Source organism: Corapipo altera, unplaced genomic scaffold (genome assembly GCF_003945725.1).
Source record: "Corapipo altera isolate COAL_440 unplaced genomic scaffold, ASM394572v1 22b, whole genome shotgun sequence".
Taxonomy (NCBI): domain Eukaryota; kingdom Metazoa; phylum Chordata; class Aves; order Passeriformes; family Pipridae; genus Corapipo; species Corapipo altera.
The window spans coordinates 22,167,023-22,194,209 of NW_020884876.1; positions in this window are offsets into that span (position 1 = coordinate 22,167,023).

Genomic DNA, 27,187 nt, shown 5'->3' on the forward strand with positions numbered 1-27,187 from the left:
CCGTTTGCAATGCTTTGAATGCTGGCACCAGCTACAAGAGGGAGATCAGAGACCATAGGTGCAGCTCTTCTTCCAAATCCCTGTCCTGACTACAGACTGGTGGTCACTGCCAACTCAAAGGAAATATGGTCAACTATGCAATGCCAGTAATTATACAGATGACAGGACACAGCTTGAGTTTATACCATGACATTGCTCCATTGACCCTCTCTCTCTGACGTTGGGAACGCCATCTCCAGGAACCATGGAAAGCAATAGGAATGTAATATACTGCAAGTTCAGTTGGGTATTTGAGGAGCTCCAAAAGCCAATGTGGCAAGCTGATACTTAGCTACTTGTTTATCCCTTATTCTGGCTCCCTCATATTTATCTAGCTGTTTATGGACACCTAAAAGCTCAAAAAGCTGTTTTCTTTGGCTCTGAACTGCAGTCTATAAAATACTGCTCAGTAAGGGGATCATGTTTGTGTCCTTTAATACCTAGCCAGGTGCTCTTCAGAGTTGGCAGCAGTGCCTTTACTGATAACTTTGACTGTGTTTTATATCTTTTCCTTTACTATTACAATGCAGACTGCTGTTCAGTTATTGCTCCCTCTAAATCACGCATGAATCTGGCTTGTGGTAAAAGTAATTCAAAGATTATTTCCCCCAAGCAGTATGCCATACCTGCTAAAAGCAAAGGAACAAAAAAAGTGGGGAGTACAGAAATTCCCATGTAATTAAAATTAGTTGTTTTTTTCCCCTGATTTCTTAGATATCTAAAGGGCATGAATTATGTTCTGCCAAAGCTTAAAACCCCTCCATTTCTAAAACCAGCAGAACAAAATTAATGCAGAAAATACTGCAGAATGGTCCTACAAGAATACATGTGAGTGCAACAATCAGTATTTCATTGCAATCTTTCTGGTACATTTGGATACCTAATGCACCATTACCGTAAAGGACTAATTGCAGATTTTGATATCTTTTCCTTAGAAGATAATTCCAAGACAGCAATATTTCCCAAAGTAAAGCACCTCAGAACAACAGGGAGTGAATCTCTGCCATAAAAGTCTGCAAATTTGTTTTCTGGCTGATTTCAGTAATTTTTTTACATTAAATTTCCTGCTCATCAACAAATTTCAGTGATGATCGCAGCTTCTTTCCCTCCCTCCTCACTTTGATCTCATGAAACTGCACATTTCAATTAGATTGAGTTATGGTGAATGAGTTACTGAAATTTTCTTATGTACTTCTAGTTTCCCCTTCTGCTTCATATGAACAGCTCAGTGGATACTTATGATATGTGACAGCTGTCAAGAAGGGCCGTGTTCCTGGAATGCAGCACAGAATACCATCCACAGCACAAGGATCATCTCTTCACATAGCCAGGAAGGGTACACAGACCTTGGCTCAGTTCAGACATGAGAGCTGACACAACAGGTTATCTATTTGCCAGAGTCAACTAGGAAAACTTGCATACTATGACAAGTTCTCAGGAGGTCACTCATCCTGTTTTGGAGAAGCATAATAGGACGTTAGTGCCTAGGAGCCACTGTAAAGGCATTTTAAATAATTTCCAACAACCTTAGAAGAAAACACTGGATAGGGTCTTCCAAGACACGCCTGCCTTTTTTTTTTTTCTGCAAAGTTTGGCATAAAGCAAATGTATAGCAGTGGTGAGTAATTGAATTATACACAAAAAGTGAATAAATTCATGAGGGTGGTGCCTAAGGCCAAATACAGAAAAAACTAAATTCTGCTATTGCTTAAGAATGGTAGAAAAGTAGAAACTCTTCTATTTGCTTTACAGCGCATCAGTGACATGCAGTTTTTATTCCCCCAAACAACAGCATCTCATCTCATGTAACTAGTATAGCATTCAGAAGGCATCTCTTGTGGCACTGAGTAAAATCTCCTATGTGGGCACATTTACATAAATGACAACTTATGTTCAAGAAGCAATGATGAACCTCACAGGAAATGTGAAAATAACTGATTTTCCAAAAATGTTCACAATGTTTCTTTCCCATAAAATAACCTCCACAAAGAGTTCTGGACTGAAAAGAAAAAAGTAATTTATAAGGAATACTCAAATTTACAGATCATCTCCTTCATAGTTAAGGATTCTTCATTAGAACAAAGCAGAACACAGATCACGAAACCCAGTATTTTGGGGAAAGAACACTTTGCATGACAAGACTAGAATGTTATGCATGTTTGTAGCTATACAATGGTAGATAAAAATGGCAAAATAGGTAATTTCTATGACATGTATACATGGGCATTATCCCTTGATGACCTTGGCAATATTTCAAAGAGACGCTTTCAAGGATTAACTGTTCAATCAATCAAATTTTATAACATATGCCAACTGGCTTCACAAATGTACTTGCAATAAAATTGCAGGAATAACAACAAAAAAGATTTAATCTATTGTTAGCTTTTACACCAGAACCCATAGAGAAAAGTTGCACATTTTGAAAGAAACAACCTCCACGTTTTAGAAACTCCTCACTCGCCTCAGTCTGTAGCAAGGGTAGGCTGTGAACAGCTCTTGCTGTACCTTTATATAAGTGCCTTTCTGTGCCTCACTCTCAGCGCACTGAACTAATGAGAACTGACCCTTTTGCAGCCAGAGAAGAAAATCCTTCCCAAGTGCATATCTATGCCCGCTGCTCCCTTCGAGCAGGATGCAACATGCAAAAATTGGAGGCAGAGAGAAGTTGCAGCCTGAAAGCAACCTGTGTATAACAGGGTCTATCCTATTCCTAGAATAATGAAATTGCATCAATGAGCCCGAATCAGGGCTGCGTGTCCCTGGAGATTGTCACTGTATGCATGGTCATACTATCAAAAAAGACAATACTGCCCCCAAAGAGCTTAAAACTGAAAGATAGTAGCAAACAGGTACAGATAAGCCAACAATCCCCCAAATCAGTTCCCAAATAATGACAGTTATGAGACAGATGAAAATACAAGATGAAGGACATGATCTTCTAACTAAGTCTTCTTTTAGCAAGTAACAATTTTAGCAGGAGGAGAGGAAGAAATCAACTATTAATTCTGCTTTACAATGTTTCCTCAGTAAGACCAGAGCTGTCATGACTCAAAAAGGTGTGCATTATTTCATGTGTTTTCACGTGATCTTAGTTTACTTCAGATTAAGCAAATGTGTAAGCGCTTTGTTGAGTGAAAGCCAAACTCCACATATTTCATTGCAAAACACTTGAGTGGGATCAGAATGATGATAGTCTTCTCATGCCCAGAGAATCCCACAGAAAGTCTCACCAAACCCAGTTATCCAATGGTAACAGCTAGTCGGTATCACACTTCAGTTATTTCTGGTGCTCCTTTTTTTTCTATAAAAATAAAAGCAGCTGACAGAGAGGCAGCTTATTTAAGGGCTGGAGGGGAGAGGTTTGGTGGGAAAAAAAAAAAAGGTAAGGATGAGGCTAGGATGCTCTGGCCCCAGACTGCTCTCCCTGTCTTATCTTTCTAGGTCATAGGCCAGATTAGAGTATGAGCCTGCAAAAATCTTCCTACCATTCTAATTGAGTCATACCAGGATACGGAGCTAACCTACTATATATAATAAATGCATCAAATACCCTTGTATTAGATACCACTAACATATGCAAATTATCCAATTTATTTTTCTTTAAAATATTAAAAATCTTCATTCTAGCACTTTTTATCAAACATCTTGATTAAAATAGATTGACAAAACTTGATATCTTTGTTTGATTTGCTTCCTTTCATTATGGCTGAGATTGTAGTCAGCATGGCCAAGAATCTGGGTAGAAAACTTGAGCAGCAAGTGATCATTCACAGCCCATAACTTGTCCTGAATGACAGCTGTGAAGTCACCTTGGACTACAGAATGTCAGGTTTAGTTTAAGAGCTTTGCCCCCCATTTTCATAAAAAAAAAGTTTTGAAGACCTTCCTACAGCCTCTACAGCTATAGCTTTCCCACAGTTTTCTGTGGGATTTTCCAGAGATCTGAGTAGAGAAAGACAAGGACCATTGAACAACACAGTATCCTCTTCTCTGTAGCATTGAGGAGGAGAATTTTAGACACAGTCAAGCATTGGGAACCAAAAGAAATTTTTTTACTAGATTACCTGTATATTTTTATTTCTACAGTTGATATATTCACATCAATTAAAATAATTGTAAACTGAAAAGGAAGAGATACTGAAGTTTATATGATTATACTACGCAAGGAATTCTTTCAATGAAGATTTAATTCACAAGCTTGTGTTGTTAGTAGGTGCAAAAACCATAGAATAAATCAGTCTGGAAGGGGAAGCAAACTCCAGACTTGGCTAGCAAGATAGAATTCACGAAAAGTGAAAGGAAATTGAAATATGCACTGATGCTACGAATCCTTTGATATCCAGGAATAAATAAGAAACTTACCTCTTTCTCAAAGAGGTAAAGTAATAAAATAACACTCCTTATTTCTTCTTATTAGAGCAATTTTTTATTTATGCTTTACTAGATGTTGCACAGACAAGCAGCAGAAATTTAGTCTTTGCCCCAGGCTGCTTATGGTTTGGACTTAGGTAAAACTTAGGTGAAGTCATTGAAAAACTCTGAAGCAGATTTAATTTCTTTTTAGGGGATAGCAGTTAAAAGAGCCAGAAACAAAGTTCATATATACGTGCACACACATACACATACATACGTGAGGAATAAAGCCCTTTTCCTCACCTCAGTGTATCTTCCAGTAAAAATAGTGACTGTTGAGTGATTTGTTCAGAAGTTGTTCTGCATAACTGTATTTTAAAAAGTTAATGGGATAAGTTCATTCCTCTTGAAATTCTGCTTACTTTTCAGTCTCTACAGTCCAGACACTTGGAAAGGGGGAGAAGAAGAAAAAAGAGGAGAGAGAAATCAAGATTATTTCAAGCATACTCTTTGGCAAAAACTCTAGATTAAACTGATAAGCTTGCAGACTGCTGTGCATACTCCATCACAGTCTTTAAGAAGTGAAACAACCATACGGTACTTCCAAAAACAATATTCAGAAAATAAGACTCGAGATAACAACCCAATTTTACAAGAGTCCTGATAGTTTAGTCAAAAATGAAAATTGCTTCCTTGTCTCCTCACTGTGCTTTTCTTGTCACCTTACCAGGTATAAAGCCTTTGTTACTGGGGAGTAAATATTTTAAAATTCTCACTGTTATTTAAGACAAAACCGTATTTCTTGATACAGGAGAGTAGCTATCCTCAGATACTCTCTAGTGCAAAAACACTGCAGTGATATGAGCTGTAGCTCAACTGACAAATTCGCTCACTAGGGTAAGTAATCCATTTCTCTAGAAACATGCAGACACCTTCTCCTGTGGCCCACCCTTGGTTTCCCTTATACATGCTCTTATACATACACCCAATGCCTGCTTCACCTCCACTACCGGAGCTCGAGTACTGCAAAAGTAATCATTTTGCTCAATCATAATTAGGTTTTTCCTCATATACACGTAGAAAATGAAGCACAAAAACATGAGGGCTCTAATTAATATGCTGCGAGTAAAGAAGGAATAAAATTTACTTCCTGACTCCAGGCTTTCTTGAAGCTTCCTTCTATGATGGTTTTTACCCTGAAGCTATTTTGGAAAGAAAGTAAACTGAAGAATATTATAAGCACAGTAGTTCAAAAAAGGAGGAAAAAGGCTTGTACCTAAGTGAACAATCCTGCCAGAGCTTGCATTAAAGCCTAAGAGGTCTGCCTCAGCAGCCCTGTGGCTTTAGGGAAGAGCTATAATATCCACTTGCAAAGTCTACCTGATTTGGTTCTGTTGAGATTCCCATGCGCAGTGACAGCCGTCCACTGCGCTATTTACTCCAGTGGAAGAGTAGGAGCTCTGAAGACTTTGGGAGAGCAGGTTAAATGCATAGGTGCCAAAAAGATATCCCTTGATGAAACCTTGCTTGGCTTGCTTTGTTACCAAAAAAATAATAATCCTACTAATCACATTTTAAGCACATTAAAAATGACATGACGGTTGCACAGTCAAGCACTTAAAGATGCAGGAAAACACTAGAGTTAAGGTTTTATGTGCAAATTAAATTAGTCTCATAAGACATAGACATTACAAAGCCTATCTCTACTCTAAGGTGCAGTCTTCCATTACTTTATCATTTCCTTCACCTCTCTCGTCCCCCCAGGTTAGACCAAATGCTGCCTGCCAAATTTCAAGTGGAAAAGCATAGACACAGAAAGGTTGCTTCCCCTGCCCCCTCCTCCACAGTGAATCAAGATGCAGGACGTTTTCCCTGTGCAATATGAAAAAAAAAAGTCATTTTCTGTCAGCTCATTCTGAGAAGTACATCGATATAAGCTTGGCTGAAATCCCCTCCTCCCCACCTCTCCTGAATGAAGACACCCATCTGGAAAATCTCAGCCTAAACAGTTTAAGCTTTGGCAGAGGTAACACAGACAGTTAAAAACATGACCTTCTGGCTGAAAGCGTTAAGCAACCTTAAGCATAGGTAGCGTTAGCAGCCCTGTCCATCATACATAAACACAAACAAAAGAATGAGATTGTAATATTCTGAAGTTTTTAAAGTGGGAAGGAGATCCACTGTCAGAGCTGTGTGAAGAATATATTTAATGCATCTTCCAGACAATGCAATGGCATCCTTCAGTAATAAGATTAACAATAGATATTTGCACATTTTCCTACAACATCTCTGCCAAAACAACTGAGTCCTGACCTTACAAATCTTTTGTCATACCCTCAATCACACTACCCCAGCTCCAGGAAGACATAAAATATTCATTTTCTCAATATATGCTGAGGAAAAGGTTTATTGCAGGGTATTTCTTCCACCCATATATGTGGGTTTCATTCCCACTGGAAGACTGTTTTTAGCAGTTCAATGTCCTCTCTTCCTTGTTTCTGTTTACTGTTTAGCTGACTACTATTCCACATCAAGTGCTGCTTTACACTAGAACACACAACTACAGTAGTCGTTCCTCTTCTGATCAATAAAAGGAGATTCCTTCTATGTGTTCAAAACCCACACTCAGCTAATTCAGTCACAAGTTATTTAACCAGCTGCAAGCACCACCAGGGAAATTCACTGTCTTATGCAGAATGTGTAATTAATGGTCCCTTCTGCCCTCCAGAGTTATGAACCTCAGAATCTTTGTAATGAGCACATTATCCACCAACTTGTTCTGAGGTTAGGGTTATTCAATTGAGACATATAAGATTATCAATATTAACAGCTGATTTGGTTTCAGTGCTTGTTTTTGTTTTGAGGATTTTTTTGTTTACTTATTTTAAGAGAGGGAGCAGTGCTACTTTAAAAGCATTGCATCTATGTGAAGGGTAGGAATATAATAGCAATGTTCACTGATCATCAAAACAGGATTCACACAACATTTATGTCAAGCATAAAATGCAAGACCACGGGAAGCAACACCATGGGGAAAAGCCATGTCCTTCCTCACTTCCACTCTCCTACTGCAGAATAAGTTCAAACCAGCTGAAATTGGCTCCCTGCAGCTGGGGCACCCCAAAAGCTACTCTACACTGGCACCGCAGAGGAAAGACCACCAGCAGCTGCTAGAGCTCCACATGGGTGGCACCCACCCACACAGCTCAGCAGGTACAGGAGCACTGTGGAGCTGCTTATCTGGCACTGGTCTTATGTTTCCTTGCATTGGAAAGGAGTTGATTAAATTCAGCAGTGAGCAGCGGGGAGTCATTTTAAACTTAAAGCTCACCAGTCTCTGCTGGTGCTTCCCAGGCTTGTGAAGCACACCACCACCATCCTTCTCTAAAATATGCATAATTCATAATCATCCCCCACTTCAACATTACAATCAAAGTAGACAGGTTGATCTAGTTTGAGGACAGCTTTACAGCCTAAAGTTCATTTCAAACCACTTCTCGCCTTGGGGCTCTCCTGCCGTTTCCATCAGGATAGGTCAAGTTCATGGCCTAGATGACCTCCTTGACTGTCTGGCTTCTGTGTCTGCAAGCCACATCACCTGACTCAGGACATCAGCAGAGGCCCATGAAATCAGCCCCCTGCCAGGATCAACACCTCCAAGCAGCCCCTGTGCTGTTTCATGTAACCACTTCTAGGCAGCCACAAGGTCATCTGGTTGAAGAGGGAAATGTTTGGTTTGTGTTAGCTAAAATTAGTCAGCGGGTGCAAAGTGTTCTTTTACTTTGCTGTTAGAAGCTTGAGAGTAGCTGGATGTTCTAAGTGGAAAAATTATTAATATAACAAGGAAATATCTTCCTTCCAAAAGTGCCATGTCCTCCATGTGGTACAGAGCTCTCAGTTGTCCTAGGTAGACTGGGGTTTTAAGCACAGTGGGAGGAAGACTCTAGTTTTGGATTTCTTTTTTTTAATTTAATGCATTTTAACAAGCTACCGCATTGGGTTTTGAAACTATTGTCCAGATGAAAGTTAACTGGGAAAAGAGCTCTTGGAAAGAAAATGTTAATGGACAAAAATGGATGTATTCTGTGCTTTTTTTTCCCTATATTTTCCCCAACACTTGCTTCCTTGAAGAATGAAATTATATTATATTATATTATTACTGTTTGCAGAAGTGAGGGAAAGAAATGCACTTACCATATAACAGAAATAAGTAGCAAGCATTTATTTTCTTTGTGGTATGATGATGTCACTTTGCCATCTGCAGCCAGCTTAAAATCAGGGTTTCCACAGAATAACAGCAGAGACAGGACTCTGCACGCGCTGTTGCACTGGAGAGTTATTCTCTAGGCACATGTGCTCAAAAGTCCCTGAGCAGCTTTTTTCCCACTGGCCTCCTGATAGGATGCCTTTCCCTACAAAACATGCCAGTAGGGCTCTCAGCAGAATAGGACTGGTACCCTTATACTCATGTATATTTGATTATGCATTGCTGTAAGCATAGGTTTTCAGATTTTCAGCACTCTGCTCCCTAAATGTACATTAAGGACAAAAATCAGTCAATTGCAAGCAAAGTTTGACATTTAAAATAATAATTTCTTTTTATTTTACCCATCACAAAATCAGAACATAGACGGGCAGACAGGTTTCTGTTCCTGCAGCCCACCTTCTCTTGGGGTCGTGCCTTCTCCCACTTCTGTGCAGGCAGTTTCCCTAATCCACAGCAAATCCTAATCCATTCACTTTCCTGCTTAGTTCACTGGAACATAGAGCAAATTCACACCTATTTCTGTGAGTTCTCCTTGGAGATTTCCTATTCTTCCTTCAGACGCAGCTGATTTCCTCACAGTTCTGTCCCAAGGCACTCCTATTCCAAATGGAAGGCACAAAGGGTAAATAACAATTTACAAGAGAAATTTAACCCTGTTCTGTCAAATATCTAGGGATTACCCTGATGATACTGCATCATAGTTCTCAGCAGGGATTGATAACAACAATGTGGTCAGATTTTCTATGTTATAACAGACTCAGGACAGATTTTCCGCATGGGAAACAAGGGATGATTTTGTTTTCACTTACTTAAAATATGAAGTACAACATTCAGCCCACCTGCAACATGAGTTACTTCATTTCTCTGTGAATTTCATTATTCTCTCTTAGAGATATATTATTTCAATAATTTTGTTCAGGATAACCTAGTATTTGGGATTACTGAAATTTTTGAGAGCTAGAAAACCACTTTATTATGAGGCAAGAAATTAAGAAATGCAAAAAACCCACAGTTTGAGAGACTGACATTTGCACTCTGATACGTTAGTACACAATGTTGGTTTTGACGTAACTTGAAGTCTTGGAGCAACTTATGCAATACGAGAAATTAATGACTTCCTGTTTCTATTCATTCCTCTTCACTTCAGAAATGGTTTCATCAAACAGAGAGATACCTGATTTTTCTCTAATTCACCAAACCATACTGACTTAAACAACAAAGAAATCAAGCCAAGTCAATCTATTACCTATTATTTAACCCATTTCAGGAATTTGCTTGATCTTGCATATCACAAACACCCCAAGTATCAAGAGCTCTGGGAGAAGAAACTGCATCCCTCAGTCTTTCAATGTAAACAGAGCAGAAAAATAAAAGTTGCTGCAGCATTAACATGATTTCAGCATTACATCAGTAGCACCAGTTTCTATGGCATGGAAAAATCAAGCCCTGGCACATCAGTCCACCTTTATCAGCCAAGTTGTCTCCTCTGCTTTCCTCTTAGAATAAATCTTAAACCTCAAAATACAAAAGTTAAAGGTGCAGTCTTCCTTACAGAATCAACCCAGAATTTGGCAAGACTGGGAAAGCCTTAAATGGTTAATTTCACATCTGCTTTTGTTTGTTGGCATTTTTTCATTCTAATTGGAAAAATGAAAAGCTATAAACTGGATGACAACCATGGCCATCAACTATTAATGTTTCTGTTCATTTGCTATGCTAAACAAGAATTCCCATTTACTACTTTATTTTTAGATACTACTTGCTCATGAGCAGCCTTGTGTCTTCATCTGTCGGGTTTGAGCATGAAAAAAGTTACACTGCAGATCGCATTTACACTTTGCAGCTGCTCTAGGTATAAATGTTTTCATGATCTTTACATTCTACCAGATGTGAAAAAGCAGAAGAATTGTGAATTTTTTAATTTATTTTTTTTAGAAAGGAGAAATGTGTTAGGATCTTTCTCTATATCACAGTTTTGCTTCAGAAAAAAATAAATAAAACAAATCATAACTATTAGAAAAGGGGGAATGGAGACATGATAGAGAAACACCGAAGTGTAGATGCTACTCTCATCATCTTTGAGGTTGCTAGATAGAGCTATAATGGACAGCTTGATGTATGTTCTTAAATGTCAGCCTGCAGAAAAACAAGGCTCTCAGCTCTTTTTACGTGTTAAGGGAGGGGCACTTGATTTTTCAAGTTTGGCAAAACTGATCTTAAAATACTGTACATATAGGGGAAGATCTCTAAAAGGGCAGATTCTTCAAGAATGAACAATGGGGTGAGTGACTACGAGCTTTCTTTTTCCACTCTGGGAAAGTATTAAAAATCCAAAATTAAACAAACCACTGAAAAATACAATAAAAATCTATGTCTTGATGCTGAAGGAAAAAACATGAAGTGAGGGCAAAGATACATTTTTTTCAATAGAACTGGTAGTCAACCAATGGCATTGTTACCTCTTGGCATCTTCCCACACAGACTATATAACTTTTTTTTGTACTAAAGTAGGCAACCTAGAAAGGTATGGAGTTAAATATACACAGAGTGACGGGTCAAAACATAATGACCTATAATAGCTAGGAACTCAAGGAATAGTCTCTTCTCAACTTCCCAGTCTTTGAATAACCTCATCAAGTTCAAAAAATGGAATAAGAAAATGTTAAGGACAGCTGTTCCTCTACAAAAATATAACTATGAAGTTTATTTCGCTTTTTATTTAAATTATTTTATCCATAAAATATAAATAAGTCTGGTCCATAGCATCAAGCCATAAATACGATTCCTTGGGGTATAGAAACAAAAAAAGTCAACTAAAAACTGAGAAATAACATCCACACCACACAAAACACAGGCTAGGCATCTTCTCTTTAAGAATTTTTTTATTATTATTATTATTTATGACCTAGTCTTATTATAACAACATTCTTTGATGATTTTTTCTGTGTCAGAATGTTTAATAAATGTGTATTCTCAAGCCATAGGTGCATGGTGCCAATAAATTCCATTGATTGTAACCTTCTCTTCTATCCCAAGTTTCCGAATGACTTTCTAGGGTTCCACTGAACAGGTGAGAAACACACAGTCTGACACACCAGTAATGCAGCAATCAGACCCTCCAGTCTAGAATACAGCACAGACTCAAACATATAAAAGAAGCTATTGTAACTAGTTAAAATAATCCATTGAATATAACTAACATTTTAAAAACATTTCGTCTAAGAATGCACCTCATTTCAGCTGTGGGCAGGTTTTGGTTCAGAAGCTGGATTCTAAACTAACAAAGAAAATATATGAGCTAACAGAACAAATAATAAAATGCACCTAATTGAATCCCTCTTTGTTGAAACCAAATTAAATAATCTTAATCATGCTGATACCTATGATAATATCTACTTCAGCAACTTCTGAGTCTAGAATTTTTTTGTTAAATACCAGCAGTCAGCCACAGACAGCTCATCACATTATTAAAAAAAAAATTAGAATTTAATCAGAAAGCAAATACTCTGCTAGTAGTGTCTCTGTAGAGCAAAATAATTCTGAAGGGCCACAGCCTTCTCTCAAAACATACATGAAATTGCCACTGACATCTGTTGGGACTCAGCGTGCAGCAAAAGAGCAGGATGTGGCCTCACAAAGCCAACTGCTCCAGGGTGGTTTACAAACAACATACCAGTTTAGGGGCAAATCCTGCACCTCTTGCTTGTACAGAACCCCCATGGGTCGGCAGGATAATTTAGTCTATAAAAGGACTTCAGAAGGCATGTTTTTATGTTATTCAAAGACAGATTAAAAGAGATGCAGTTTTGTACTTTCATTTATTTAGATTAATTTGTGTTACGAAAAGTGCTTTCCTTAAACAAAATCTGTTAAATATTATGGTACTGGGCTATGTCTCCTTTTCCTTGTCCTTCATACTTATTAAATGCTAAGTAATATGAACCTAACCGTAGCCTTTCCCTTAAAGCTAAAAAATTCTGGATATTCTCTCTATCAGCAAATAAAGATAAGAATAGCATGCTGAAAATGCCAATTTTACTGCGTATTTCAAGAGGTGATAATGCATTTTTCATGGCAAATCCTCTTTTCTCTATTCAAAAATCAATAACTTAACCGTGCTCATTTTCTTGAAAAAACCTCTGGAATTTTATGAAAATATTAATTGCAAAGTCATCTTGATATTCTTATAGATTTACAACATCTCAAGAGAATAAATAAGATGTAATTATGGCGTGGTGGGAAAAGACTAAATAGCCACCTATTCATGGTGGAAAAGTCTTCAGGAAAACTTTACTTCTGTGAGTACATGTGAAAATGCTGAAAATTAGTTGAAGAATGTGAAACAAGAGTGCTTTTGCACCTATGCTAAGGTTCATATTCAGTCAAGAATTCCACTTGAAGAGAAGCCTACAATGGCTGAACACATGACATTTACAAATAAAAGCAGATGGCTATGAGAAGTCTCTTAAAACTAATCAATTTTCCAATACATTTTATTATGGTTGTCAAAAATCCAATGATGCAGGTTAGCAGCATGGAGCTATAAAAAACCCCTCACACCATGGCAGTGGCATAATCTTTGCTTATTTGAAAGTCTGACACTTTCTCTTGATTAAAATAAGGATACTTCATTACAAATATTAAGCATTGCTTTATGAGTTATGTAAAGTTTATGCTTTTTCATTTATGCTTTAGAATCTTAACCACATTGTCTCACTTACACATAATCCATCAACCCAGGTGACAAATAGTCTTCTATATTTACACACTAGAAATACACAAGGAGCATACTGTATTAGCAGCTGAAACTACAAACGCCACTGTCAATCAAACTGGCCAGCATAGGACCATATTTCTTGTCACCAAGAGGCTTAAAGCAAAGAATCTGTGCCTAATTCTCTTAAACCTTACAGGTCAAAAGGTTTTAAAATTATTTTTGACACCATTTCTTTGCTTTGTCAACAGGCCTGAGTACTTTTTAACATGTAAAGGATATCAAAAAGCTGCTCATCAGAACAGTCTGGCATTAGCAATTTATGGTTTTAAAGTCTGGAGTGCATAGTAATTCCACTGGTATAACAACATGCCGTTCTGGAATGAGAGGATGGAGATGTGGCTGTAGGACTAACTTTTATTAATGCAAAACCTCCAAACCAATCCCTCACACTCCAGGCAACCAGTAGTTGCTGAGTCAAAGCCACCACATAGCCTAAAGCTGCACTGCGGTGCAAAATATCCTGCTGTCATGGAGACACTTTCCTGCCCAGTGGTTTTATGCCTGTTTCCAGGTCTTGCTTCCCCCCCACACACTCCCTAACACACGAATAAGGTCTCTAAATTGGCAGCAGTGATATCCTTCTCACTTGTTGAAGTACTCTGCAGTTCGATGACAACAACTCCCCTTGAAAAATCAGGGTTTTTTAAAATTTTCAAGAGCCCAACTATTTGAGCCTTTCTTATTACAGATGCTGCTTTGCAGCAGGCCCAAACCCTGGTTGAAGTTTTGGGCCCATCCTGATAGACTGGCAGAAGCTAAAAAGTTCCTTCCCAGTGAAGTTCACAGTACAGAAATTCTGAAAATACTGAATGACTGAAAAACAAACTCCATGTACAAACTGCTGGCTACAGCTCTGGGAAATTGTAGCCAGCGTCTTCCACTCTCTGTCCAGAGCTTTCAGGACAGAGTCCCTGTGATCTGGCAAGGAGCAGAGGAGACACGCCATGCAGCAGGCAGCATAGCCCTCTCAGAGCCAAGAGTTCACAGGGCAGAGCGCTGACCCACCACCTAGAAATTACTACACAAACCACTTCCCAGTTTGTCCAATAAAGCAAGCCTGCTGCATCCTCCCAGCAGAGCAGAAAGCCTTTGGGCTGAAAACAAAGACAGCACGCTGAACTGGGAGATGCTATATAGCAATGAAAGCACACAATGAAGAGAAATGGGGTGAAAGCCAAGTAGGAATAAGGGGACCTTGAACTTGGCAAAGCAAATATAGGTTTGAAGAAGAGGAAAAAAGGACAATAAAATAATGTGAAACAAGAAAGGACAATGTGAAGTTAAAAAAGACAAGATATCAGGTAGGGAAAAGATGGGAAGGATTGAGGGGGGAGAATAAGAATAAAGTGAAATGCTTTGTATTTACACTGAAGAGATAATCAGGACTAGGGTTCATTACCCGAAATTACTTTCAGACATCAGAATGAAAACAAGCAGTGAAGGAAGATCAGAAATTCTGGAATGAGCATGCTCATTTGCCTTGCCCAGAAGTAATTATGGAATCGTAGAATCATTTAGACTGAGAGAGACCTTTAAGATTGTTGAGTTCAATCATTAACCCAGCACTGTCAAGGCCACTACTAAACCATGTCCCTGAGCTCCACATCTACAGGTCTTTTAAACACCTCCAGGGGTGGTGACTCCACCACCTCCCTGGACAGCCTGTTCCAATGCTTGGCAGCTCTTTCTGTGAAGAATTTTTTCCTAATATCCAGTCTAAAATGTACCAGGCACAACTTGAGGTCATTTCCTCTCATCCTATTACCTGTTATTTGGGAGAAGAGACCAACTCACACCTCACTACATCCTCCTTCCAGGCAGTAGGAGACACTGAGAAGGTCTTCCAAGCCTCCTTTTCTCCAGACCAAACAACCCCTGCTCCCTCAGCCACTCCCCACAGGACTTGTGCTTCAGACCCTTCACCAGTTCCATTGTCCTTCTCTGGACATGCTCCAGCACCTCAATGTCTTTCTTGTAGCGTGAGGGCCCAGAATTAAGTGCAGTACCCGAGGTGCAACCTCACCAGTGCCGTGTATGGGGGACAATCACTGCCTTGGTTCTGCTCGCCACACTATTCTTCTTACAAGCCAGGATGCCACTGGCCTTTTTGACACTTCCCAAACTTGTTATCAAGTCTCCTTCTCTGTTGTTCGGGGAACAGGTGCTGGAGATCCTGTAATGCTGGACATTACAAAACTATGAACGCTATAAGAAAATCAGGTTCTTGCGCAGAACAGAGATGATGCCTTGGTGATAGTGAAATCAGTTGTGCTTTAAGTGGTAAAGGACGCAGTGATGATGAGAACAGGTGCTGGTGTAAAAGTAAAGTTCTGCTTTACGGCAGAGCTATCATTGCCAAAGATATTCTTCCCCTATTTTCAAAAAACTCTATGACACTAACATGCAGTTGTCCTAGACTTTCCCGAATGTTAAGCTTAAAAATAGTTATTATTAACAGCAGCAATAATAATATGCAGCCTGGAAGACCCCCAGCCTTGCTGGAGCAGGTTACCTCCACATTCTTTCCCAGTCTCGCAAGAGTTAATTCTCCTGTCTGCCAAACTGCTTAGTTCAGACACTGGAGCAGAGGGAAGAGCAGGGGGAAGGAGGAGTAAAGAGGGGGAGTGTAGCCAAGAGGACAACTCTATGCAGCCCCTAGAAGTGCTCTGGGGCTGAATTTTGGACGACAGCCCAATGCTAGTGACTACCACTGCATTCAACTATATTAGATGAAATATTATCATAAGGTTATATCCATTTTCCTCCCTTCATTGTATGTGTGCACTGAGTCTGGTTTTTATTTTAGTTAAGGGCAAGAACACTGCATTCAACAACCCAAACTAACACTCCCTATTAAAACAGTGTATTTCATCACAACATATGCACTGGGACATAAATATCAAATCCATGCCCGTTTAGATAAAAATCGCCATGAACCAAACCGAATGGGGTAGACAATGAATGACAGAACATTATTGCACACAAGGACCACAGCTCAGCCTTCCTTTACTTTGCCCTGCCAGAGCTTTTCATCAGGACAACAGATTACTTACCCCTGTTACACCTCTCTTCTTTTGCCCCAGTGTTTTACTATTTAGCTCGCTGTGCTGAAATTCAGAAAGCAAAACAGCCACAAGCTTCTCAGATCTCTCTGAAGACAGAGATGGACACAAACCTCACCCCTAGGTCTGACCTTTGTAAGGGTTGCAACCTGTATGTCAGGTTAGGGTAACTGATAGATAACAGCCCATCATAAGGGGTGAGAAGAAAAGAGGGAATAAAATGCATCTTCCATAGTGGGAAGCAAAAGAGATGAAAGCCAGAAATAAAGAATTCCTATCAAGAAGCAAGGTGAAAGAAATACATGTATCTTGAAAGCAGAGACTGCGAAGTTTGTGAAAAACAGAAGTAAAAGAGACCCTCAGTGAGAACAGAAACAGAGCAGAAGGGAGACAGCAGCCATATGAACCCATTCCAACTTCAACAAAAGGAAGTATAGGAATTTGCACTGTTACTGGAGAACCCAAAATATTTTAGATGTTTACAAGGTAAGTAAAACATCACTCTTGGTAGTGGATTACAAAATGTAGTTCAACTCAAATAACTTGTGAGCAATTTGAAGGTTTTACTCTTCTTTCTTCTAATACTTGTTTTCTTTACTATTTTTCTCTTCCTATCCTCAGACCAATTACATTTTCCTTTTTCTATAAAATTAAAGATAAGGTTATAGAAAAAGAATTATCTCCCTTTCACCGAAAATGCAAAGGCCTTTACAACCCTTACTTTTCTGTCTTTTTCCCCATTAACAACTCCTGTGAGTTCCAGTGGGCTCCTTTCATCCGTATTGGGTGACATTACAGATGGTTCTACTTTAGTGTAATGAAAGCGTAAGCATTTCTGCTGATTTATAGCTGAATAATATATATATTGCTTACAATACTGCAGTTTTATATGTGACATAGAATTGCTTTTGGTTCCTAAGATGTCTCTTCAAAAAAGTGAACTAGAGCACATTTTCTATATTGGAGGGAAGGGTAACACTAATCAGTAGAAGAAAAACCTACAAGCAGTCATGTTTAGAGCTGAGAGAAAACTCAGGGAATTTCCAAGAAACTGGGAATAAGAAGAGCATGGGTCATGTGATCCCCTAGCTCAACTTTAAGGAATTAGAAGTTCCTTCCTACTGCGTTTGTGTCATGCAATTGAATACATCACACTCAGTTGCTGACTTTAACTCATACCTTCCAGGTCTTCCCCACCTGGGAAGACCTGGAATTTCTCTTGCTAGGGAGCTCTGACTGCTTTCAGCTCTTTCCGTTAAAATAGTTGGAGCCTAAAGTGCAAAATTCTTTGAAAAATATTTCCCTTTGTTAAGAAAGATACTAAAAAGTCTTACCTGCAAGAAAAACAAGTTACAAATTGGAAACATCAGGTTTCAATAATAATCCCTTTTCCATTCTCGTACTAATTCTGTCTAATTCTTAGCGTTTCTGCTTGCCTGAGTTTGAGGTGCTTCAGATATAGATCACGCAGAAGAAACTCCCTGAAACAGAAGACTTGAAGGTAGTAGGCAATGCAGAAAGGCTGTCAGACTTGTTAAGACAGATTTAACATTGATTCAGTGTGTACTCTGAGGAGGGCCCAAGAATAGGCTTTCATCCAAACCTATTGAATTCTGGTTCAATTTGATGTTTAGGCTGAGGTTTGGACATGTTAATATTTTTTTGGAAGTGATTCATCCAAAGCTTTAAGTTCTCCAGGAAAAAATGTGGGATTAAATTAATCCTAGATGTTAGTATTTAAAAAGGAAAAACCATGTTTAATATGATCTGAATGGCAGTAGAAACCTGAAGCCACAGAAAAATGATACATCCATGGAACAATAGCATGAATTACTAAAATCAGGGCATCTTAAATACCAAAACGTGTTCAGAAACAGTGTTGGGGAGAGGGATCCTGTATTGAGCAGAATTGGCTAAGAAAGTAACTCAAATATTGCCAGCACCAGAACAAAGCAAGAGTAAGAGGTGCTTCACCTCTTATATATGTATTAAGGTAAAAAATTAGCCCCTCTAATCCAGCTGGGTGCTCCGTAGCAGCTGCTTTTGGTTGCACATGCAATATAGGCCGGCGTGGAAACCCAACTCCATTTTGCTCCTCTACAGCCAGCCTCCAGTAACCCACACAGCAAAAAAACCTGATGCACTTTCTTGCCAAGATCCAAGACTCTGGGATTTTAATCTGAGAGGGAGGGAAGGAGGAGATACAAAATGAAGCCTGCAGCTGCTTTGGGTCTCGGGTGGGAAAAAAAATGAGCAGCCATAAACTATTCTGCTCTTCAAGAGAAGATGGGCTCAGGAGTTTGGAAAGAAATTTCTGATTGCATTGGAATGATTAAAATGGAGATAACAAAATAAGTTTCAGAAATGGAAAATGGTCTGGAAAAGAAGTCTCCATATCTGCATATCTAATCTACTTTTCTTCAGCTGTCTAACCAAATGGTGATTCTGCACTGCAGGTTCCTATTAGAAAAATCATATGGAAGGATCAGGTGCCAAAACATTTATTTGCACAGTGAAAGGCACATTAGGTGTTGAAAAAGCATCAGTTTTGTTGATGTTTACTTTGTGAATAATTAAGCTGTGGTAAAGTCTTAAGTGATCATTTTTGTCATGAAATGACATGACTTTGTCACGAAAAGAAATGACAGGACATTTGTATTTTGAAAGCATATGAGTTTATCAGATTATGATTTTTAGCATATTTGTGGTCTTTCCCTAAAGCATATTGTTTGTATGTGCATGTGGCAGCTCAAGTGTTCCTATCCTGTTAGCCAAAGCGTGTATGGAAGGAAGCAGTTTTATTTTCTAACTGGGGCTATCCAGCTGTATATCATGAGCCTTCCTCCCTCTCCCCAGTTGAGCCCTCTAAGCCACAGGACTCCAAGCTGGGAGCAGCACTTCTCCTGACCCAGATGAGTGATAGAAGGGAGTCTTGAAATCCACCTCGCAAGAGATCAAAATCAGCTTGGTTTACATTCCCACAGAGCCCTCCCCATCAATTTGTCTGAATACTTGCTTCAATTCTCTGGAACTTTCAGTGCTTTGAAGACACATAGGTTTAGGAAAAAAAAAACAAAAGACCCCTCCTCTGACCATACAAGAGCTTGTGGAAAGCATTCAAGGACTCAGCAAATCAGTGCAGCATAGCCAATCATGCACTATGGAGTTCTAAGCCCTAAAGCACAAAGTCAACATCATCTTTTCTTCCAAATGCTGTCCCTTCCACAGACTGCCTGAAATGGGGGATTGACACTTGCCAGGCTCCAAATCCTGGTCCCGTATGAGGCTAAGTCACTTCATGTTGCCATCATGTGTGCATAACTGAGAGGAGGCTGCCATCAGTCACCTGATGGGGGAACCATCCATCCCCCAGTTCAACTTGCCTCAAATCCCTTTTCCTCTCAAAGTGATATACCACTGCGATATGGGACTTTTACCCAGAAAGACTACTAAGCACTGCATACTGACAATGCACAGGGACAAAGCCCAGCTGCTGTGCAGACTTCTTGCAAAGGAATGCACTTCTGTGAACATTTGTGTGCACACCCAACACGTCTTAAAAGCAGAGGGGTATAACTAAAACAAGCCCCTTCTTCCAACCTGTCAAGTCACATATATTCAACATGTGATTCTGTGATCTGATTCAGTGTTTGCGCTTCCCCCCCGGTCCCAAATCTTACACATTTCCAGCCTACAGCCAGAAGTGCTTTCTTCCCCACTGCAAACACACACATCAATAGAAACTGCCCAACAGATTCCAGAGTACCCAGTGTATCTAGTCACCTAGTAAGAAAGAGACAAGACCTAAGCAGGACCCCAAATCCATGGGGATCTGGTTTTCTGTTTCCTTGACAAATCAAAGTTGCTTTTCGCCTTTGTAATTGAGGCAGTGTCGTGTTGTATTCACCCCAATAATCAATCAACTGCTTTCTTCCAACTTAACTGATTTTGACTTCTCTGTCCCCATTTATTTAAAGACTGGAACTAAAATACATATTCCAAGTGTACTATTTCTATTAACCTAAGTTCCAATTGGCCTGTTTCTTCCTCACGTAGACATACAAAATTCTGAAAAAACTTTGGGTTTTATGTCAAATTCAAGTCATAATCCTGTTGAGACTTTCTTTATCTTGTATATCTCTGCTAATGACATAATTTTTTTCCATTACATCTCATCAAATGCAAAAGACTCCATTATGGAATGACACATTAAAGAACTTCATGGATTATGAAAGAGTTGAAGAGGAAAAACTAAGCCAAAATCCTGTCTAAGAAATACTTCCCACTCCCCTGCAATGGGGTGAATGAGACAGCTGGTGAAGCTGAAGATTTTGGTAGCCTGGATCTTCACATCACAGTCCCGTTGAAGAGATTATATGAATGGAAAATCCCATTTCTCATGGATTATCTCTGTTGTAAACTCACTGAAGAATGTTAACGTTGCAAGGCACAGATGCAGAGAAAATGCAGCAGGGATCAGTGAAGAAAGTAAAATATGGAGGAAGAATTAAGCAGAGCACAGTCTTAACACTGAACTTCAAGACAGCCAGTTCTCTGAAACTGAAGAAACCATGAAATAACCTAATAGAAAGGAAAGATTTAGGCAGAAATTGCAACTGAAAATTGAAATTCCCAGAGACATATTTTGCAAATGAGTTTAATTGATTATGAGGACAATTACTTTGCCAATTTAAGAAGGATTGATGGATTTAGAGAGGAAGAAGGGGGGAAAAGGTAGTTTTTTCTGGTTGAAACCAAGGGATTAAAAATACTGCATAATGATCTGGGATGCAGATTATTTTTAAAATTTGTTGGAAGTTTAAGTGGGTGCCGGAAAGAGTCAAAGAAATATTCTAAGGACTGGAGAAAATGCTCAGACTTTAAAGGCCATATCTGTTTCATTTATTAAGTCAGACTATACTGGTATCTTCACATAAAAACTACTAAATCCTAAAGGACTTCTTTGAACAAATGATAAAAGTTCCAAGTAGTATCTTGCAAGTAAAGCCAGCAAATACAGATAAAATACGATAGAATTGTTTTGGTTTTTGAACAGTGAAGTTGATTAACCATGGTAGCAACTAAAAATAGAAGTGGAAAAATTTTCATTGTTTCAAATCAACCCAGTTTTGGGAAGATGTGTTTCATCTAAAAAGCAATTGGGATCAATGCCTGTGTATTGTTTCTGTCAAGTTTTCTTTCCTGATGAACACAGGTGGTTAGACCAGATCATATCATAATCTATCCTGGCCCTTAGTCCTCTACATCTTGTTCCTGCAGTTGTGGTTGCATGTCCCATAAGACTCCAAGACAGATATTCCATGTACTCATGCCTAAGACAACATTTTACCAAACTTTTTTCTCCCTTTCTTGTAACTGGCAAATGAAACACTACCATTTTTCACTGTCCACTCAAACATCACTTTGTATGCAGCTCTTTATTGTGTAAATAGTACTGCCACATGTTTTACATCTTCTCCCTCTGGAAACAAAGATGATGTTAGCACAGAGTTACACCATCCTGCACCTATCCTCTGCTTGTATGTGGTTCGAACACTATTAGGAACCTAACATAGATCCGGCTTTTGAAGTTACAGTACACAGAAGCATAAGATCAGGACTGCATTAAATCATCCTGGCAAACGCTTAATACTGAGGCAAGACTAAGTAGACCTAAATTGTTCTGTTTAAACCACTGTTAAGACCTACAAAGAGAAGGGACTCCACAGCCGCTAGGTAACCTAGTAAAGAAGAGTATTAAATTACTGTTGGGGGCTAGATTGCTAACTGGTGTAAATGAACATTAATAAACATTAATGAACACTAATCAGTACACCAAAATAGTTACCTAACTACATAAAAAGGTCTGACACAGACCTTTTTAAGAAGCCTGCCATCCCAGTAACTTCAGTCCCAGAAGACAATAGCAGCATAAGCTATACTATTGCTGGAACTCTTAGTTAGATGTCTGTTGTAGATGTGTTCCCCCACCGAGCAAACAATGAGGATGATGAGCAAGATGAGCAATAAACATCTCATCTGCAAGTCCATCAGCATCTTTCAGGGCTAATATTTGCACAAGCTAACACTGAATTCCAAACACTATGTGTTAAAATATGCTATTCACAGAATTACCTCAGCATTTCCAGTTTTGCATATTAATTTTCTCTAAAACAGCAAGGCTCTAACATTATGTTTTACAGGGTGTGTCATTTCAGTAAGCCTGACTGATGCTCAGCAGCACTTGAGAGAAGGCCAGCTATTCTGATCCAAGTTCATTCGTTAGACTTTAGTGAGAAGGTCATGAGACTCAAAGGACAGCTATACCACAGGAGTCACTTTTGCAGCTCACAGAGAGGTTTCACCAAGACCCATGCTATCGTGTTGCATAATGCCCGTTTTTCTCCCTCTTACTCACCCTGTCAGTTGATACATCATTTCCACGCGACGTTTTCAACTGGTTTAATTGGTACCCCCACAACGAATTAGAAACGCAAATCTGAATGCTCTTGTTCCCAATTATCCTGTCAGCACCAGCAGCCAAAGAATTATGGATTTAGGTGCTCAGATTTATGCCATGGTTGAAAGAAGCAAAATCGAGTGAATTGAATGAAACACCTTAGGAAAGTAACAAGTACCAAGCTGTGTAAAGTACGACCTGAACCACCGATCTACAGAACTGCAGCAGAACAGCAGAGCCTCCGACATGTGTCAATAAGGGTACACAAATGTCCTTCAGAGGATTTACAATGTATATATTAAGAAGCTACAGGGATTTAACAAAATTGCTGCACTGACAACCTTAAAGCTAACTTCATATGTCTTGGCATCATGTATGGTTTGGGAGGATACTACCACAAAGAGGTGCATTCCAGACAACTCATGCCCATGTTTTGAATAAGATATGATTTATTTTTACTTTTGTTTTGTATATTTACTAGGGAATAAATAACAAAATAAAACATGTCACATTTTGTTTATTCTTTTTTGGCCTTTCCAGCATGCTCTCAGTCTGCAAACATTTAACATATTCAGCATCAGTGCTTTACCACAGAAGACATCTGAGGGTTATCCTCTTCCCTTTACTCCAATAAATTATATAACTCAGAGGCTGATCAAAGCGCTCTCTCAACTTGAGCAAACTAATGAAAGAAAAGTTTAAATTAGAATCATTTAAATATCCTCAGTATTGAAAATGTGGCTATGCATGGCAGAGAGAGGAGGGAGTTGGTTTTTTGTCACTGATTATTTTATTTTTTATTTTTAAACAGACATAATCAAATCTTCTTTTTAACTTGCAATTAATTCCTAGCTGGGAGAGGGTGCAACACATATGGAATTAAATTTCTCTTTGAAAATCATGTGTTTGCATTCCTCCTATATGATGATTTTTACCACACCAGAAACTTCCTAATTAATTGCGACCTACTTCACTATGCTGAAGCAGATGCAAAATAAGAATTTTTTCTACTCACAATAAAAATTTTCACCATGCATGTACATAAAGAAGGGCACTGTTGGCTTTGTGCACCTACAGACTAAGTTGCATTTCACCACAGGCTGGACGATGAACAGAGCAAGAGCAGCCCTGCTGAGAAAGGCTTGGGGGTGCTGGTGGATGAGAGGCTGGACATGACCCAGCAATGTGCACTTGCAGCCCAGAAAGCCAGTTGTCTCCTGGGCTGCATCAAAAGCAGCGAGGCCAGCAGGTCAAGGGAGGTGATTCTGCCTGTCTGCTCCACTCTGCTGAGACCCCACCCAAAGTACTATCCAGATCTGGGGTCCTCAGCATAGGCAGGACATGAACATGTTGCAGCAAGTTCAGAGGAGGGCCAACAAGCTGATTAGAAGGATGGAGCACCTCTCTTATGAAGGAAGGTTGAGAGAATTGAGTTTGTTCAGTCTGGAAAAGAAAGGTTTCTGGGTGACCTAGTTGTGACCTTCTAGTACATGAAGGGAGCCTACAAGAAAGGTAGAGAGGGACTTTTTACAAGGATGTGTAGTGACAGGAAAAAGGGGAATGGATTCAAACAGAAAGAGAGTAGGTTTAGATCAGATATAAGGAAGAAATTCTTAACTGTGAGGGTGGTCAGGCACTTGTACAGGTTGCCTTGAGGAGTTGATGCCCCATCCCTGGAAGCATTCAAGGCCAACTTGGGTGGACTTCTGAGCAACCTGATTTAGTGGAAAGTGTCCCTGTCCACAACAGGGTTGGAACTAGATGGTCTTCAAGGTACCTTCCAACCCAAGCTTTTCTATGTTTCTGTGATCTCCTGCAGAATATCAGCAGCAGCCTTTTCCAGTTGAATGAGGGAGCAAAGTAAAATTTCCATAACATTTCATTCATTCCTGCTCTCATTCTACTCCAAGAAAAGTCAATGCTTAGAGTAAGCTCTTTGAACAACCCACAAGAACCTGACTTGTAACAGAAAGTGATTCTAAGGGATGAAACATAAAACGTGACTTGAAAAAGTCTCCCTCAATGTATTGTGCTTCAGAGTCAGGGGGATATTATCATAACCTGGGCATTTGGGAAAATCTGCCAAGCGACTGAGTTTGATTTTAAGTAGAAAAAGGCTGGCAGAATCACAGGAAAGCTTAAATTATTGGATAACTTAAAAGTGAGAAAAAGCTAAAGCAGTAAAACCCAATGAAAACAAAATAGTGGAGACTGAAACATGCCCAGGAGAGGCAAACATGGCCTAATGCCAATCACCATCAGCTCGAAAGATGGTACTTATTAAGGAGAGAGCTTCATTCTCCAGAGACTGTTTTGAAGTAAGCTGTGGAATCGGGAAGAGGGTAGCTCAGATGATGGATACAGCCAGTGAAATACTCACAATAGGCTTACTAACAAAGACCTCTGAAAATATTAAAACTAAATGGGAATATGCAATATTCTCCCCGTCTAGCTCTATTGTGGCACCTGTTTTTTTATTTAGACATCAGCAGTTGTAAACATTGCCTGAACAGGGCTTTCTTTGGAGTTGGAGGCTGAAGGTCTCCATAATGTGGAAGAACTGGTGTTTTGAAGCCAAACAAGCACTACTTTTGCTGCATAATCACTGAGGTAATTTATACAATACCATAAAAAGTGAACCATAACTTGCAATATCATAGACTTCAATGTGGAGCAACCCCAAAGGGAAAGAAACCTCCTGCTACACAGCCTACAGCAGTTCTGAAAGGACAGTTATTAGGTTAGGAAAATTCAGTCAGTGGGATTGGTATGAATATCTAATTTTTAGATCACTTAAGGCACTGGATCAGTATTTGGTAAATCTGCATTCAATTTCTATCTATGCCAGAGACTTCCTCTGTGACCTTGGGAAGATCATTTTTTTTTGGGCCTCTTTGATTGCTCCTAGGAAAACACAAATGATAGTTCTTCCCCACTCTGCCATATCTATATCAACTGTAAATTCGTACTGCAGTTGTGTCAGTCACTGCCACAGCACCTCTACATTAGGTTGTCTCACGCTCTGTGGTAAACACTAAAACTTGTTTCAACATCCATTGTTTAAAAAGCATTCTAGCCTTTTGGATCGTCATCACTTCAGGAAGAGGATGTCTGCCCTACACTGATTCAATAGCTTGCAAGGGAATGTGTCTCCGTGGGTTTTGCATGTTTCAAAAGGACAGGATTGCAGACCAAGGAAAAAAGATCATCTTTCATAACACCAAAGTCGCTTCACCAAACAATCTTCTCCTACTTCTCTCCCAAAAATTATTTTTGTTTGATCATATGCAGGGGATGTCTGGGAACACAAAGACGAACGAAAACTCCTTTTTATAATCAAACCATAAAATCATGGAAAATAATTTTTTCAGTAGAATATCTTGCTTTGGCTTTTATCCAGCCCTTCTCTCACTGATTATATTCAAGACTCTTTAGGGCTACTCCAGTACCTTGGAATTCACACTCAAGGGGTCACCTTCTCACAATGCAATAGGTTCTCACTTTCAACTGCCAACATATCCCATTCCTCTTAATCTGTGTCAGGGACTGTATGAGCCTCACAGCACTGTCTTCAAAAAACCAACAACAAACAGACCCCCATATTTAAGAACATCCAACTGTTCCACATCTGCACTCTGCTTAGCCAGATTGAAAATATGTTCTGAGTAAGTAATGGAAACAGGTCAGTGTAAATAGTTGGCAATAACAACAGACATGGCAGTGTCCCACGTTTTATTTCGAAAGCTAGCACACATAGCCTGTGTAATGGAGAAAAAAAATAAAATCATCGCTGAGGACAAGGTCATTTGCTCCAGATAGACATTCAGCATGCCTGTTTTGATGTTCAGCACTAGAAACCTTTTATTATGTAAACACACCTCCCTGGAGGTAGGATTTATATTTCTTCATTTATTTGATGATCAAAAGGTCAAACATACTTAATTTCTTCAGGTGACATTAGAACGAATGTCCTTTCATTAGCATTTTGAGTCACTATCGCTGAAGTTAAGCATTCTAAAAGCACAATTATTCCTCTTTTCCCCACCCCTTTTCTTCTACGATGCTCCCAAAAAACTACATCAAGCAAAGTTATCAGTGTGATTATCTTTGAATTATACTTGGAAGGAACTTCAATTATTTTCACACATAAAACCGGCTTAGCTTGTTTAAGCATTCAGGACAGAGAGCAAAAGCAGATAGAGACATTTTGCTTTTGGAAGCAGTCTTAA